This window comes from Barbus barbus, assembly GCF_936440315.1.
Source record: "Barbus barbus genome assembly, chromosome: 5".
In the NCBI taxonomy this organism is placed as follows: Eukaryota; Metazoa; Chordata; class Actinopteri; order Cypriniformes; family Cyprinidae; genus Barbus; species Barbus barbus.
This window is the reverse complement of record NC_136733.1, coordinates 17,697,446-17,716,193: the sequence shown is the minus strand read 5'-3', so window position 1 is coordinate 17,716,193 and position 18,748 is coordinate 17,697,446. Positions and strand designations below refer to the sequence as shown.

General features: G+C 36.1%; 1 protein-coding gene across 1 annotated transcript in view; it reads left to right on the top strand.

Moving 5' to 3' along the window:
- Positions 1–8,317: 8,317 nt before the first annotated feature.
- The window catches only part of LOC306869179 (cytospin-B-like), a 129,235-nt gene continuing 118,804 nt past the window's right edge, over positions 8,318–18,748 (top strand). Inside the window, exon 1 of the mRNA XM_079415820.1 lies at positions 8,318–8,473. The gene's annotated coding sequence lies outside the window, so the exon portion shown is untranslated. The remainder of the gene's footprint in view (positions 8,474–18,748) is intronic.

Genomic DNA, 18,748 nt, shown 5'->3' with positions numbered 1-18,748 from the left:
CTCCTCTGCAGTATTAACACTGTTACACTCTGCTCTGATGCTTTAGTATGTTATTACTCACTGCATCTATTTACAGTGCTTGTATGCGGTTAAGGAAGGAGCTGACTGCTATAATTAGTCTGGTATTACATTTTATGCCATTTCATATGGAGGACCAAACCTGCATAAATTAAATATGAATGAATGAATAAATAAATATATTAATGAATAAATAGATAAATAAATGTGATAATAGGAAAATAAATAAATGAAAAATGACTTAAATATGATTAATTTGTAATAAAATAAATTTTTCCCCCCTTAATTTATTTTCTGCCTTTAAACATTTTTTTTTTACTTTTATTTTTTCACTAATTCTTTTTTAATGTATTTTTATTATTTATACTTTTATTTTGAGATTTATTTATATATTTATGCATTCATTTTGTTTTTTTGAATGATTTATTCCCACATGTATTTATTTTTAGATTTATTTATTTATTTATTTATTCATTTATTTTTACTTTTCCGTATGTAACATGGAAATGAGGAAGGTGGTCCTTGTGTAGCTTCAGTGCATCATTGGTTGAGAGCTCACGCGTCGCATCGTCAGGCCAGCTAAGCGATAGACATGAGAGTTTTCAAAGACAATAGCGGCAAGTAGTAATTCGTTGTCCAGTTTGCTACGGGATGTGGCAGATCAGCTGGAGAGTTGTAAGTTATTTTCACAGAACGTTATTCTCATTAGTGCCGAAATATTGAAAATATTTTCCAGAAATAAAAACAGGCTCTTTCATTTAGATGGTGGGACTATCCCTCCATATTGCACGCTGCACTTTCTCCCATTCATAAGCAGGGCTCCAGACAAAAAAATCGAGTAAGGAGCCATTGGCTCCTATAAAAGAAAAACTTAGGCGCCAAATTATGTTTTTAGGTGCCACAGAATAAAAGTGGTTTATTTTATTATTATCATTTTATTTTTCCCCCCTATTTTAACATTTCAATCATTTTGTCATGTGTTTATGTCTTATATTTTCTAGGCTTTATCAGCATTTTAATCCATCTTGTAGATGATCAGGTCGACCGGGGGACTAAGGTTCACTTAAAGTGTGAATTAAATGTCTTTTACAACTTGAAATGTACAGTCACAAAGAATTGTTCGTTACACAGAATCTGTACCAATATCATGGACCATAAGCATCACTTGGCAACTGAGTGCAGTGCATCCTATAAATGTTGTCACGTCTTTCACACATTCAGTCTGTTTTTCTTCATTAGTAAAATGCAATTTTATAGGAGGAGTTGAATCATGTACAACAGAATAAGTAAAAATATTAATATGCAACAGCGCATAAATATAGCAAAACGCTCCTCTTTATAGTTATTTTTCTAGCTGACTGATGAGTTTATGGACACTGAGTGGTTATTCTGAGGTAAATGTATTACAATGCAATGTTTACAAGCTTTATACATTTCCTCAGTTTGAAACAATGAGCTTTTACATAAAACATTTCAGTAAGTTGTATTATAGGCTTTCTTATTGCCTACCTTTTGATCATGTTCATTTCATACTACAGTAGTAAATCGAAATATATAATGGGTTCACTTGCTGCTTTAACTGAGGTGCTAAAGAGATCGCGCCTGCGCATTAAGTGCGATACTCTCCGCTCGCGCGATCCGGACGCATACACGGACCGTGTGGACGCGGGGTACTGGTGTTTATATTACCGAAAGTGTGCGCTTGTGGTCCGCATTAAAGAGCATCCAAACCGCATCATTTGAATTTCGTAGCATTTTAAAGCTGATACTTTGTTTATTAAAAAGTAAGACAGCACAAAGCTTTTTGCGATTACTGGATGGCAAGTGCGCTTCAAATAACAGGAAGTCCATGCATTAACAGAACACAGCATATAGACTAAGATCTCGATAAGAAGATCGACCGGACAAGTGTAAATGCATCTGGTTGTTGAAACCACATATGGTAATTTTACTCCTCCCATAATATTAAAATAATAGACGTGTGAGAGCGTTTTATAGCCTATATGGCATGTTATAGTCAGATATGACAGCGCAATGCAACAAGCATCACCGCGGATGAGTAGCGGAGTATTTCTTCAGCAAGCGACGCGCAAACTGAATGAACCTGAAAGTAAGTCGCAGACGCTCAACACACAATCTTCTTCATTAAAAGTAGCGAGACTAGCCTATCTTTCCAGTGCTGATGCCACGCGCTCTCTTGATATTGAAATTAGCTGATAATTAATAAAATTATCCATTGCTTTCATTGACGTGAACTCCGTTATATTTGTATATGAAGCGGGAATTGAAGAACGGATTTATATCCGTTTTGCGAAGACACATTTATGTGGCCAAGTGTAAATGGGGAAACGTTTTAACAAATCATATAGATATCCGATCAGAGAAAATGCATGAAGTGACCAGGTGTAAATAGGCCCTTTCAGGTCTCTCTCACTGCGTTCAGCAGACTGTGTGCGGCAGAGACGAGGACTGTTTGAAACTCTTTTCAGTAAAACTTTGATGCGCATCGTCTTATGTAAGTTTAATACGTGAACATAACAAAAGATGTGAGCGCAAAACAATCGGGAAAAAGTCCTTTCATGCAAATTATATATAGTCGCCAGTGGCGACCTCAGCAAAAACTTCACTCGCAAATTAATATTTTTGGTCGCAAATGCGACCATTTTAGTCGCAGTTTGGAGCCCTGATAAGTATAGGAGTGAACTGTCTTTGTATTTCTATAGTCTTTGACTGGGCCGAAGGCTGAATACTGAACACGTTTTTTTGCATATTTTTCCCTAATCTATTTTGGCAATTTTGTTTTTCCTGCTAAAAATAAATTACAAAACAACAATTTAAAAATATTTACTTAACACTGAACATTTTTTAGCATTCTAGCAGACATTATACCAACAAAGCACAATATAACTTAAAATTAATAAGTTAGTAAAATAATATTTTTTGGCCATTTTTGAGACCCCCTTCTTGAATCAGGCATATATTTTTTACTGTACAAATAAATGCAGCCTTGCTGAGCAGAAGAGAATTCTTTTAAAACATTAGAATATATTACAGATCCCAATTTGACCACTATGTGTGAATATAATAAATGTATTAATAGAGCTGTTGTAGGGTCATTTTTATTTTCATTATTATTGTCGTAATTTTTTATTTTATTCTACAGAACAACAGTAACATTACAATTTGCAGGAAGACCTCAGTGCTTCTTTTTGTTGACAACAGATTTATAAATGATTCTCATTACGAATTTGGGAAGATGTTTGTCGCACGTATCGCATTGTCACATGCCTTTAAAAAAATTTACAACTGACTAGTAACAGTGTTTCAACGCAGATTTTCCTCGCGCTTTGGACTTTGAACCCTGGCACTGCAAGCTCGTGCAGCACTTTTTGAATACATGACAATATTCCACTTTTTTACCTTCAAAAACTCCTGGGTTGCTTTTGCTGTATGTTTTGGGTCATCGTCCATTTTTACTATGAAGTGCTGCCAAATCAGCTTTGCTCCATTTGATTGAATCTGGGCAGAGAATATATCCCTATACACTTCAGAATTCTTCCGGCTGCTTCTGTCCTCTGTCACATCATCAATAAACACCAGTAACCCAGTGCCACTGGAAGCCATGCATGCTCATGCCATCACACTGCTCCACCATGTTTCACAGATGACGTTGTTGTATGCTCTGGATCATGAGCTGTTCCAAGCCTTCTCCATACTTTTTTTCTCCCTGTCATTCTGGTACAGGTTGATCTTAATTTCAGCTGCCCAAAGAATGCTTTTCCAAAAGTGGTCTGGCTCTTTAGATGTTTTTTGACAGTCTAATCTGGCCTTGTTTGTACCTTTGTGGTGAACCCTCTGTATTTGCTCTCGTGAAGTCTTCTCTTGATTGTAGATTTTGACAGTGACACGTCTTCCTCCTGGAGTGTGTTCTTCTCTTGGCTGAATGTTGTGAAAGGGTTTTTCTTTACCATGGAGAGGATTATCTGATCATCCAGCACTGTTGTCCTCTGTGGACATCCAGGCCTTTTTATGTTGCTGAGCTCACTAGTGCATTCTTTTTTTCTCAGAACGTACCAAACTGTAGATTTGGCCACTTCTAATGTTCCTGCTATCTCTCTGATGGATTTGTTTTGTTTTTGAAGCCTAACAAATGTCTGTTTAACCTGCATGGAGAGCTCCTTTGACTGCATGATGTGGGTTCACAGCAACAGCTTCCAAATGCAAATGGCACACTTAGAATCAACTCCAGAACTTTTACATGCTTAATTGATGTGGAAAAAACGAAATAATAGCCCACGCTTGTCCAATCACTTATGATCCCTTAAAGAGCTATAATTCCTTAACCTTTCCTCCAATTTTGATGACAATACCCTCATTTAAGCCCATATTCATTATTTAACTGCAACTTAAATATGTATTGGTCAGCAGCTAAAATAATAAAAATTGTGCCTGTGTCTATGGACCTAACTGTATTTAACTAAGCGCTTAATCATGTGCCCTGTCACGCAGTCAGAATTTTTTTTATTATTATTGGCGTATAGTCAATGTGCATAATTTGAATGCTCTCTAGTATTTTTTCCTTAAAACCACAATTCCTTGATGTAAAAAAAATAAATAAATTGTGGCAAAACATTGCACTCAAATTATTCAATAAAATCTGAAAAATCTCCCACCCATAATATGATAAAGTCTCGCTTGTGAGAATATTACACACATTTGGTTTGTTTACAGCAGTGGTCTCAAACTCAATTCCTGGAGGGCCACAGCTCTGCAGAGTTTAGCTCTAGCCAGCTCCAACACCTGCTTGGAAGTTTCTAGTGATCCTGAAGACCTTGGTTATCTGGATCAGGTGTGTTTGATTAGGGTTGGAGCTAAACTGTGCAGAGCTGTGGCCCTCCAGGAATTGAGTTTGAGACCAATGATCTACAGTGATCCCAGCCAAATGTCTTTCTTAATTTATACTTGAGCATGGCTGATCAGAGCAATTTTTCCTCACTCTCCTTACTTTACTTTCTGTCGACCTTATGGAGGCTGTTTAGAAGACATTGCTTCTATATAATGCTGTTGCCTGTCTGACACCATTTAAAAGCCGGGTTCTTTTCCTTGTGTGATCCTTAATCATGTTTGAAGTCTCTTTCTTGGGTGTAAACAGGATTTGGCGGCTCATAAAGCTCTTTTTAAATGTCTTGCTCATTAGCAAAGTCTCAGAAGATGTGGCCACTCATAGCTTCAATTTTACTGATGACCGCAAACTGCTGCCTTTTTACTTTGAAACTAAAACAAGGACACAAAGACAGTCTTTAATGCAGTTTGAAAGTTCCTGCTTCGCTTTCTTTTCTTCCACACTTATTGCTGTCTCTGCCCTTTTGCTCTATAGTCTTGGCATCAGTCATGGCTCAAGAGTGGCCAACCACAAAAAAGAAAATGCGTATAAATGAAATAAGGTTTGGAAAGCCTTGTCACAGCAGTCTTCTGCCGACACTCACAGATTCCGAACACTCACACAGAGGAGCTCTGTCAGGTTGTCCAAACTTTAGGCCAGGATATTCCCGAAACAACTGTGCTCACACTTTAGTTCTTCCACTCTTAGTCATGCTGAAGATCTCACAACATAAAGCATGCAAGAACTTTATTTGCAGTGCTGCAAAATCTGGTATAAGCTAGGGGAGGGAATCGCAGGATACCTCATGATACAATACGAATCACGATGCATGGCTCATGATACGATAATATCACGATACCGCGATTATTGAGATAATCGATTTATGGCTCGACATTCCTATAATGATACATCGCGATATCTAACTATGAAAACAAAATGCCTGTAAAAAGGTTAAGTGCAAGCTTTCTTTCTTTATTTAAGTCCAAACAATTAGAAAACGGCACAAAAAGTTCTGTAAATCAAATTTAACATGTTAAGTAAATTAATCATTTTATTCTTGGACTTATCAAAAGCTTACACTTTTCTTTGTGTGAAAACCAGCACATTTAACTGCTTAACTTTATTTAGATACATAAACCTGATACATTTCAAAATTTGAAAATTCTTAACCTTTCCTCTCCTCTTATCATAAAAACGGAGCCCTGCACATGACGTGCAGGGAAAAAATAACCACTCACATTGCAGTCTTTTGCATAATGCTCAAGTTCATTGTATTGAATGTTCATTGTATTGAATGCAATAATAATAAAGCTGTTCACATTTACATTTTCTGTTGTCATACATTAAACAAATATAGTGACTAAACACGACCCATTGATACATGTTAACCAGGAATCACTCTCACTATACTCCTTAAATCCTGATTTATAATCGCGATCAAAAAATCAACATACATCTACACTAACAAGCGACTATATGGGGGGGTTTGGCTATATTACTGTTTTGCCTCATTCAGCGCAGTGCCTGCGTCGGAGTAATAAACTATGAGCATATTAACAGACGAATTATGTTCATATTTAAAAGTCCAAACAGTCATTAAGCGACAAGCATGCTTTAAGCAACATTAAGCGTGCTTGGAAATGCTGTTTTGTACTCATTTGTTGACGAGTCTGCTGTGGTACGGTACGCTCACTGTACAGAACAGACACCAAGAGAGGCGATACTGTGCCGGGAGTCAGACCTCGCGCTCGCGGGGCAGTACTGGCGACATCTTCCAACTGAATGAAAGCTAAGGTTTTTTTCAAAAAAAGCAGCTAGGTTTGTGAGTATGTATCTTTTATGAAAAAAAAGCCGCTGAAAGGGTCTGAAAGTTGCTAAATATTGTGCTAAAGTCGCAATTCGATATTGCTATGTGTTGCGATATTTGTTTTTAACTATAGACCATGGGAAAAAGTTGAATGATACACTTAATATACAGACTGTCACAATTAAAAAAAACACACATCTTAGCAGTCACTATTGCGATTCGATATTACAATTTATTGCGATTTTTGTTTGCTTATAGTTGATTATAAAGAGACTGTATATGATGAGGCATATTGACTAAAACAATGCATCACATCTTTCTAAACTTTTCAGGAGCATACACATACAAAGTTAAACTTAGTACCAAAACACTGAACTTGCACATTAATATAATGGTCAAATGTTCAACAAAATGAGCAGAAAAAATACTTTCTGAAATACAATAAAGTGCTATGTTACTTTGCATACCATTTTAGTCATGTTTTCCAGGCAGTTGGGATTCAAAACATGAAGGTGCAGAAAGAATTCTGGAAGAGGTTTGGCGTGCATGAGCACGGCGGCGCTCGTTCAATGAAGTCTGTGAAGTTTAGCGGAGAACCTCAAAGCAGAAGGCTCATGCACTTCTGACAGCAAAATGGAAATATTTCAATGGCTTTCTAACATTTACAGATGGAGAATATACCTGTGAAATGTGAGCTATGCATTTAGGAAAACAGCACATCTCAAACACATTAAACAGCGTGAGTAGCATCTCTGTCAGCGGCACTTCTGTCAGAGCCGTTTTAAACTGAAACTAAACTAAAGGCTTCTATATCTTACGAGTTTTTTAAGGGAACACTCCACTTTTTTTGAAAATAGGCTCATTTTCCAACTCCCCGAGAGTTAAACAGTTGAGTTTCACAGTTTTCGAATCCATCCAGCCAATCTCCGGGTCCGGTGGTAGAACTTTTATCGTAGCTTAGCATAGATCATTGAATCTGACTATTAGCATCGCTCTCAAAAATGACCAAAGAGTTTTGATATTTTTCCTATTTAAAACTTGACTCTTCTGTAGTTACATCATGTACAAAGACTGACGGAAAATGAAAAGTTGCGATTTTCTAGGCTGATATGGCTAGGAACTATACTCTCATTCCGGCGTAATAATCAAGGAACTTTGCTGCCGTACCATGGGTGCAGCAGGCGCAATGATATTACGCAGCGCCTGAAAATAGTCCCCAGCTATATCATAGTTAGCTAGCTGGAGACTACTTTCAGGTGCTGTGTAATATAATTTTTTTCTTTAAAAAATTATCTTAAAAATAATCTTGTCGGTTAACGGTTAATAAGTGGTTAACGAGTGTCGGTTGTCAGTTAGGAGAAATAACCGAAATTAACATTCCTAGTTGTATTATTGTGCCGCTCAAACAAACATATTACATATACATATAAACATATAAACTGGTATGTTGCCAGTACTCAAATTTTTTTCCTCATATTAGTTTCTAGCAGTTGGATTTTATTGTCTAACAGCAGATCACACACTGTATAGTTAAAAAAGAATTTGTCCAGTTGCCATTTACATACAATCTATTTTTAACTCCTGTAAAGGGGCTTTTTACAGCAGGTTACAACACAACATAGTGATTGTGGATACAGACAGTAGTCACTTACACATGGGGAACAACAATAGCGTCATAGATGCTGAAAGCTGCTTATTGTGATTTTGCTAGGACTCGGGGAATGGTTTGATACCCTTGTGATCACACTTTTAATAGACTTCAGTCTGTAAGTAAAAGCTGTACCAGTGGGGCTTATGCTGTACTGTGGCTGTTTAAAAACATTGCTAATGGCTGCAGGGAGATTTATGTCTTTTTTGAGTATCTTTAATCTTCTTGACATCTCTTAAATCTCTTCCTCTTCTCTATTTTCCCCCTCTCATTCACCTTCTCCCTGTGAAAGTCTGTTTTGCTGACAATATAGTAGAAGTACTGTTGCTAATGGTACTGGAGCTATAATGGGTGCACTTACATACAGTATTTGTGGGTGTGTGTGTGTATGCAGTTATGTTTGTGAGAGCAGAGGCCAATTACTTGTGCAAACAGTTTTCATTTTAAGTTGGAATACCTCAAGTTCCCTGTTCTTGGTTTCATGTCTTCACATGTTGCAATTAAGGAACTAATCTGGACTGTTGTGCTAGCTTTTCATGTCCTCTTTTGTTGAAATGCTGTTGATTTATTTTAAGACTCTAGCTGTGGCCAGAAAAATGTTGAGAGGATGTGATAAAGCTGCCTGATATTTAGTCTCTACATCCTCTCAAACCTATTCTGCCTAAACATGACCGGTTTTTCACAGCGATAACATGCAGCACACACTACTGAAACCAGAAGGATTTGGATCTTACCTCTCCCTCACCTGAAAAGAAAATGTTTATGCTAAAAGTTTTTTCATGCTAAATAGCATGTTATTTTTTTGTCAAAAAGGAAGTACCATGTAGATCTTTCTGAAATTAGCAGTGGCCAGAACAAAATTGTTAGTTCTTTTGTATTGTGGCTTGAGTCCATGCGCCATTAATAACTGAAGTGAGGACTCTTGAGTCATTATTTGCTTCCTCTCTTGCTTCTCTTGCTTCCTTAGTAGCTCACTAACAGGAAGTTGGTTATACTGCATCATCATCCTCACATTGCAAGTAGGAGTAATTCATCTGGAGAATAAAAACATTGTGTAACTCGCCTTAAATTTAGCATGCTGAGGTTGAGGAATCATTTTTTTTCTTAAATATGACTTCTCCCTGATTTTTCAAGAGACAATTACTGGAGTTATCATTACCATTTACATTAATCTCAGTGACAAATGCTCAGCTGAAAGGACACGACTACTTTTGAATGCCTGTCAGTGTCAGGGGTTTGCCATTGCTCATTTACAATAATATAGAAATGTGAAAACTGACATTGATTATGTCACTGGCTTTGCAAAAACCAAACAAAAATACACCTTGAGTGTCCATGCTTTCAGTGCATAATGTAGCCTTTTAGAATAAAGTTAGAATGAGTTGTCATTTATTTGTATCATATGATATAGTTAAGCAATATCACAGGAGCAAGAGGGCTGTTTTTTTCTAAATATCAGCACAATTGCAAATTTGCTACTCATTTTCTAGAACAGTTAAAAAACAAGTAGTTAATATTGAGTTAAATTTTAGACACATGCTTTTATTCAGTTTCATCAAATTCTAAGCCACAGAACTGTTGTATGTCTCTAACAAACACACCAGGATATTTTGTTTCTGAAAAAATGAGTTTTTGAATAAATTGTAAAGTGAATGACTTGATGACTCATTCATTAAGATGTTCTTTGTTTTAGTTTCATATTTAAAACATTATAGCATTATTTATGCAATTGTAATTGCAATGTAAATGCATTTACCAACTGAGCTGCATTAAACAGTCTGGATAAATACAGTGCACCAAAATGGCACTTTTGATGCAAAGGGGGCAAATATCACCCCTTAATGGAACAGTTCATCTCTGTCACTAACCACAGTGAGCTAACCACTACACAGAGTAAGAAGAATATGAAAATCTTCAGGAGTCAGCTGTTCATAACAGGCCTATACCAGCCAAATTGGCAGAACAAAAACACACTCAGCAAAATATTGTCTAATTATTGTTATTGACAAAATCCTAGAAAATATTGAGATATTATATCAGCAGGAGCTAACAAAGTTGTCAGTAAAGGAACCGTATTTTTAGCTTGATCATTTTATCCATAGCAAGGTGACATTTCATTGATGATGGCCGTAAATAGAGAAGAGATGTCTCGCAAGGTAACCTGATGATCTGTATTCTTGTGACTTGAGAATCGCTATAGTCAGTTTCAGTGCTTACAGTTTTAACGCTTAGTCATTCAGTGTTTTCATCTGTCTTGGTTAGAAGAATAGTTTGTCTTAAAGACGTAAGCAAGTATTGAATGGAAAGCCCAGGTATTTGTCTGTGTCTACATAAAGGCCTTGAGTATACTTTGTTTTTATACGCGTGCGCTACCGCATGTGTACAGTCGAACGCATAGCCTTTCAAAGTATACTCCATTTGAAGTTGTATGCGAACGCAGGCAGTCAACACATGCGCACTAGAAAGCTTCATTCATGTTCAGTGTCGGCTCTATTTTTCCCTGTTAAACCTCTTTTAAACCAAAGCTGAGCTGTCTCATACCCTCTCGCTCACAAGCGCTCGTTAATGGGAGCGCCTGTTGCAGTCTCCACTATTTTGTTGTCGTTGTCCGTGTCTTTTAGTTTAGTTTTCTACTGTGAAACAATGGCCCGGGACAGTGTTGCTACCATGTGGGTAAACCTGATTACTGCAAAATAACTTGTCGTTCTTGCCTGATTACTGCAAAACAACTGAGCGTTCATAGTACGCGCGGTTACAAAAATCGAGTGGCGCGCGTACAGTACACGCATACTGTTCTGATGACGCAATTCGCGTCACGCGTACTGTACGCTGTCCCTCGCGTAGGTGTAAAATGTGAAGTATACTTTGGCCTTTAGGCACAGATTATGAGAAAAGAGTTGGTATTTTCTGATGTCTCTAAGAATACACCACAGTGTATGTACATCACTTCATTCCATGTCGAAATATGCCAGTAAATACAAGAAAATAGATTAAATTAAATTAAAAGCTCAGGCTTTAGATTGTGTTAAAATGCTTATGTTTTTAGGCCATTAGTTTCAAAAATTCCCAGAATGGTTTTCTAGACTCGGATGCTGCTCCTTGCTGACCGATATCCCATATAGGGATGTGCGGGTCTAGTCGACAAAACGGTACAGCTCCTGCTAGTCGACACTGAAAACAATAGTCGATTACACGAGAGAAAAAAACCCATGATTTTATCATTCAAATTACCATAATTTGAACGTTACATTTAAAACATTTTAAATAACAAGTTAAAATAAAACTTTTGAAAAAGAATATATTTGAATATATACACATTTCTAAAAGCGTATCTGGGCGGAAACTACATGTTTACCTCGCATGCGTTTTCTTCATGTCAGTTGCGGCAAGCTCAAAAATGACCACGCATAAGACCAGCAAGGTGTGGGATTCTTTTGAATTAACGTTAGAAGGAAACGGAAAAGTTTTATGTAAACTGTGTAATGTCAGATTGGCTTACAATAACTTTAAATTTACTTGAGTGATGCATAATAACATTCAATACAGGCATTTATGCGTTAACTTGGAGGCTAGCCAAAGCCAGCAAATGTCAATCATGTCATAGGCCTACACTACAACCTGCCGCTGCGGTCCGTGATCCCATCCGCGCCGTCCATTCCTTTAAACGAAGACCCACTTCGGTGGTGGTGTGGGATTTCCAGGCTCTTTTCGAAACTGTCTGCTTGCTTGTAGACTACAAGTTGGAGTTATCTCTCTGCGTGCCTGTGACTTCAGTTCCTGCCGAGCGCTTTTTTTCAAGTGCAGAATCGCCTCTAGTCCCGTCTTTCGCCAGACCACGTTAACGTGTTAAATACACTGAACAAATGTGCATGGTCTGAGTAAGTAAAACGAGGATTGTTTTGTTTTTAGACAAAATAGCCAACATGAAGTAGGCCTGCATTTTTAAAAGCCGTTTTAATACTATTCCTTGATACACTTTCCTATTGTTTTTGACTTGTGTTTTTAAATGTTGGCTAACGTTAGATGAAGAATTCTGTCAGTCTATTGATTGATTTTCCATTTCTGCATTGCTCCAGCCGATCTGAATAAATAAGCTATGCACTGGTTTATGTTGAGTGTATGCTCTTCCTTTTTTCTGTTCAACGACCTCCTAAAATTAAATTATGTTAACACTAGGCAAGCATGCGGCATAATCGTGACCTATTTTTAGCAGAATTCATTGAGGGATTTGACAGTGTGATTCAAAGATTAATTATTTCAAGTGTAGGCTGTTATATAGACACACGCAGTTTTCTTCTTTTGCCATTTTTTGGGGGGTTTCTAGTTTTTAGACTAGTCGGATACAAAACTTCCATTTAAACGACAGTCAAATTAGTCGTAGTACACATCCCATTATAGCTGTGCTGCAAATCATAGAGGCTACAGTTTTCTTTTTTTTCTTTTATAATATTGCCCAATAGGTCTGGATATCGACACAGATTTCATAAAGTAATTTTATTAAATTTCAGTTCATTCATGTTGATTACCAAAAGCATATTTTTGAATGTCCAATATATGGAGAGGACATTCAATTTTCAAAGTGAATCTTCTGTAGAATAGTTTACTTTGTTTCTTAATTGAACAGATTAAAATAATATAGTGGCGGATGGTATTAAATATATGCCATACCCGCTAGGTCAATTTTTAAAGCCTGCTCGTAGAAGTTTAGGTTTTGCCTCTTTGCTTTTGGGACAGTGGATTTCAATTTGGGTCACTTTATATGGGACAGCGTTATGAGCGACCAACCGACCTGTTTTTCATAGGCAAACTGAAGGTTATCTTCAGATAACTGTACATGTTCTGTGACAGTGTCACGGTCTGCTTGAAAGCTCAGATCGAAGCGTGCTAGCCTGTCCTGTCCTGCAAACTGCTGATGTAGTTTTTTGTAGACTATTAACAGCAAGGATAAAGATAAATTCCCTTCAGCCCCTAAGGCTGAAATTTTGGCTGCACTACAAAGAGATGCAAATATGCAAGACGTAACTAATCCAACAATATTTTGACCTGACGAAATGACAGTGAGACTTGAAATGATGCTCTATTTTAAGGTGGCTTATTATGTAGGTTTTTTTGCAATCTGTTGTAAAATGGATTATCATGGGTTTAACACTTAAATTCAAAGTTCAGCATATGTACAGTAATTATTTAATATAATGGCTTTACATTTGTCAGTCTAAAGGTTTGTATCACAGTATCCTTGTGTGCTCTCTCTTTGTTGTGTGATCTTCAGAGGGGACTGTTGGGTTCTTCCATCATATGACCATTCCTTTAAACAGTCTGCATACTGTGCTGTAATCAGATAAGCATTCACAGGCTTCCTCTAATTACACCCGCCCACCATATATTTGCTGCCTTTTCACCAGCAACGTTCAGTGTGCATGTCAGTGTGTAGTTTTACATGCGGTTGAATAGGAGTGTTTGGCTTTTAGGATTTTATTCCTGCTGCTGTTGGGGTCAATCCATCTCAAGTAGTCCAGTGGACTGACACCATGTTTACTCACACACACAAGAGTGACTATAGCACTATATTCAGCAACTTCCAGACCCTTTTAGCGGCTTTTTTCCATAGAAAATACATACCGACAAACCTAGCGTAGGGCCCTATGAAATCCGTTTAATTTTTTCCCAAGTTGTGTTTTATTTTTTTCTAAATTCAGTTTTTTTTCCGTTTGAATTTTTCTGGACTCCTTTTTAATGGTCAAATTAAATTATATTAATCAAAAAGCATGTCTAATTAATTAAAATTGAACATTTTAACATTAATTTATTAAAAGTGTAACAAAAATGACATGTTTAGGGCCATATGAAATGTTTAATTGTTACCAAATTTTGTTTTAAAGGGGATCTAACACACAGTTTCACCCAATCTCATGTTAATCTTGAGTACCTATAGACTAGTACTGCTTCGTTCATATCTCCAAAAAGTCTTTAGTTTTATCATATTAATAAAAGAAAGTTACAGCTTTACGATTCTCTCCGGAAAAAACGGAGCTCCTGGAGGTGTGCCGTGTGGGCGGAGCTAAAGAGTGACGAGCACTTGCGCCGATCGCCAATAAAACAGAGACATTTGATGCCGTTTCACTTACTGTCTGCAGTTCTGAATCATGACCGGGATCTTTTATTGCTGGGACTGCTCCATATTTCAGTATTAAACGATGTGCAAATCCAGCGTCGAACTGGGCCTCGTTTATAAAATGTTCGTCAACAAACACACTTGAGAAACTCCATTGCTGCCCCGAAAAAATAAACTGTATCCACTGTTCACGTAACGCTGGGTTCTTTTGGGAAGCTGAACAAGGTCATCTTTCCCTTACAACCAAAAACACACTTCTTTAGAGACATTCTTGCCGAGTGAGTCCCGTGCAGTGCTGCCGAATGAAACGCATTGATGAGCGCGCTCTCGCTCTGGTCGATGCGTGCACGGGCGTGTTTTTCCGGGAGTAATGCCCATATAAGGAGTTCCACCGTTGTTTACGTCAGCAAGAACCACAATCGAAAAAAACTCTCCGAAACTGGTCCTAACCCAGAAGTGAGATTTTTCGCACAGAAATACTCTGTTATACATCCAAATTGTTTTTTGAAACTTTGTCCATGCTTAGCCTGAGAATCCAACTCTTTAACAGTGTAAACAACTCTGAATGCATGAAACAGCATTGTACCCCCCCTTTAACATAGCTAATTATTTGAATGCATACAAACAATTTTTATTTATTCTCACAGTAGCCTTATGAAATATTTTATTTTAATATTTACAGATACTAGTCCATATCGCGATTTGATTTAAGTGTAATGACCTACTTTTGATTAATTCATCCAAACTTTGACAAATTCCGTGACATTCCCGAGTTAAACTCTAAATTCCATTGTTATGACTGGATTCCGCGATTCTGTCCGCTTTTTCTGCATCGCGGAAATCATAGGGCCCTACTAGCGACTTTTCTGGATAAACCTTAGCTATGGTTCAGTTGGAAGATGTCTCCAGTGCTGCCCCGCGAGCGCCAGGTCTGACTCCTGGCGCAGTGTCGCCTCTCTCGCTGTCTGTTCTGTGCAGTGAGCGGCAGAGAAGCAGCGCATTCAGTTGGCTCAGGCTGTACCGCAGCAGACTCGTCAAAATGAGTACAAAACCGCGTTTCCAAAGCACCTGTCGCTTACTGACTGTTTGGAATTATAAATATGAGCATAGCAGTTCGTCTGTTAATATTATGCACTTTTTTTTGTTTGTTTGTATTTTTTTTTTTTTATTCGTTACTCAGACGCAGGCAGTGCGGTAATTGTCAAAACCACTGTTTAGTGTAGATGCATGTTGATTTTCTCAAACGATGTCGCGATTATAAATGAGTGACTGTTAACATGTAGGCTATTAATGGGTCGTGTTTAGTCACTATTTAGTGTGGAATATTTCTACAATATTCATTCATCATGACTCAATCTACTGCAGTATTTCCTCTCTCAGTCAGTAGAAAATGTAGTCATGCATGAAAAAAATAAAATAAAACTACCGTCACCACACCGTGAAACTGTTTTTTTTTTCCGAAAAATACCGTGATTATAATTTTTTGGTGATACCGCCCAGCACTACCTGAAACCCATTTTTTGACTAAACTTGTAATTCTTTTTTTCCCTCAATTCCACTTACAATATATGTCTGTCATAATTTTGTTGGAACAAAGGCAAAATGCAGTACTTTCCAAAACTCGTAGTTTGTCATAGTATCTAGTCAGAAGATATCAGACATGTCTGATATTTTGACCCGATTTTAGATGATATATTGTTTTCATCTCCTGGTACCAGGATTTATTTTTCTGTTAGTTTGTTGTGTTTGTAATGTAAATTCTGGTAGTGCGTGATCCTCAGTGGCTTAGTGTAGGATGCCAAGTTTTCCTCTAGAGCCATTTACGAAGTCTGGAAGTGGATGATGCCTAGTGCTTGAAAATCTGTTTTAATTTGATAAAGTTTTGTAGTGTATTCCAGCCTTAAGATATGAGGAGTCAGAGATCAGTAGGGCTGCCACTAACGACTATTTTTATTTCGATTAATCTATCGACTAATTTATCGATTAATCGAAACGATTAATTTCCCACAAAAACCTCAACAATTTTACTTAAGAATATTTTATTAAACCAAATGAAATCCACATTTATATGAAATCCTTTTTTTAAAGCAAAAGTAAAGTGCAACATAGAGAGCAAGAAGCAAGTGTCCATCTCATAGTCCAAATCACTGAAATCAAAGTTCAGTATTATAGTGTGAGAATGACAACATATCCACGTGTTCTAGTCTAATTATAATTATAATTATAATCAAAAAACACTTTTAAAGGAGTATTTACCAGAAATATTATATACCATAATTTATTTAGGTGAAAAATGTAAATGTGCAGTATTTCTGAAAAGAAAAAAAAACTTTTTAAAAAATATATATAATCAATTAATTGGAGATGCTTTTGATTATTAAAATTTAATGGGACCATTAAAATGGAATCCAGAAAATAATGGAAAACAGAAATTGGTAAAGATAAAACTGTAAAACTCAATTAATTAGACAGGCTTTTTGATTAATAAAATTTTATTTAACCATTAAAACAGTGTATAAAAAATTGAAAATGAAAAAAAAAAACTGAATTTGGAAATAAAACGGATTTCATAGGGCCCTATAATTATATATATATATATATATATATATATGTGGTAATAATAATATTGAACAACAGCTTTTAAAATGACTTAAAATACATACAGTATATAATAGCAATGATGCAATAATAATTAGTTCAAATAAAGTATCAAAAGCAAGAAATCATATGGAATTATTGATCAAAACTTTTAATACATAATGTATTATAAACAATAGAGATATTGTACGTTACGCATTACAACAAAGGCCTGCAGGGGCGCCAACGGCCTGACGATTATTTTTACACATTACTGCGCGATCTAATCCTTGTTTAATATTGACCATTTAATTCAAATGTCCACTTAATCTTTAATATTTGGCCATTTCTTTAGGGCAGAAATACTATAGCCACTGTAATTAAATTAATATGTGGACATCAAAACGTTTAAACTCAGAGTGAGGGTTTGAGCTTTTATTTTGAAATCGGGATGTATTCTCCTGTGTTTGTGTAGATTTATAAATGATTGACCTTAAAAATCTGATGAAATGGCGCACGTTGCGTTACCAGATGAACGTTATAATAAACCCAAAATCACAACAATATGCAGAGATGGAGTATGAGACGCTCCACACGTGCACGTGCTTATCCTACACACATATAAATAATTAAAGCGCATATACTGTGTGAACATCACATATATTTAATTAAATTGTAGCGTTTGTGAATTCACAATAATGCTTATTTATGATTTTTAAATGGGTTTAATGTATCATGCAGCCTTGGAAAATAGTTTAATAATGTGTTTTATGGATTCTCGTCTGTCAAATGCACCACTTCCGGTATTTGGCCGGTTAGTCGACGCGAGCAAAATAGTGTTGTCACGATACTGGAATTTCTAACTTCGATACGATACCTTGAAAAATATCGATATTCGATACCATTTTCGATACCACGGTGAAAAAAACTGCCACAATATTAAGGGGGTAATTTTTTTAATTTAAAGATAAATGTAACAAGTCCAGAACATGCGGTATATTTTACATGAACAAAAAAATGTCTTGAGGTACTGCATTTGTTGATTTATTTATTAATCTTTTATTAATCTTAGTTAAATGTTAATTGAAACTAACGTTTACTAATACATGTACTAATTAAAATCCAAAGTTATATTTGTTGATATTCTCATTTGCTTCATAACCAAAATATTTCCAGATATAGGGCCCTATGAAATCCATTTTATTTTTCCCCAAATTCCGTTTTATTTTTTTCTACATTCAATTTTTTCCATTTAAATTTTTCTTGATTCTGTTTTTTTTTTTTTTCGGTTGGATTTTTCTGGACTCTTTTTTTTTTAATGGTCAAATTAAATGCTATTAATCTAAAAGCATGTCTAATTCATTAAAATCATGAAAATTATACAATTTAACATTTAATTTATTAAAAGTGTAACAAAAATGGTACGTTTAGGGCCGTATGAAATGTTTTATTTTTTTTCTCACCTTGTTTTATTGTTACCAAATTCTGTGTTTTAGCATGTCTATTATTTGAATGCATACAAACTATTTTTATTTATTCTTACAGTAGCCTTATGAAATGTGTTTTCCCCCTCAGAAATTCTGTGTTGTGTATTTAAATTTTACTGGATATCAGATGAAGGCATAAAACCATTTTAATTCATTTATATTTGAATTAATGAAAATTAAACATTTACATTTTTGGCAAATGAAGGGGATTTACTTT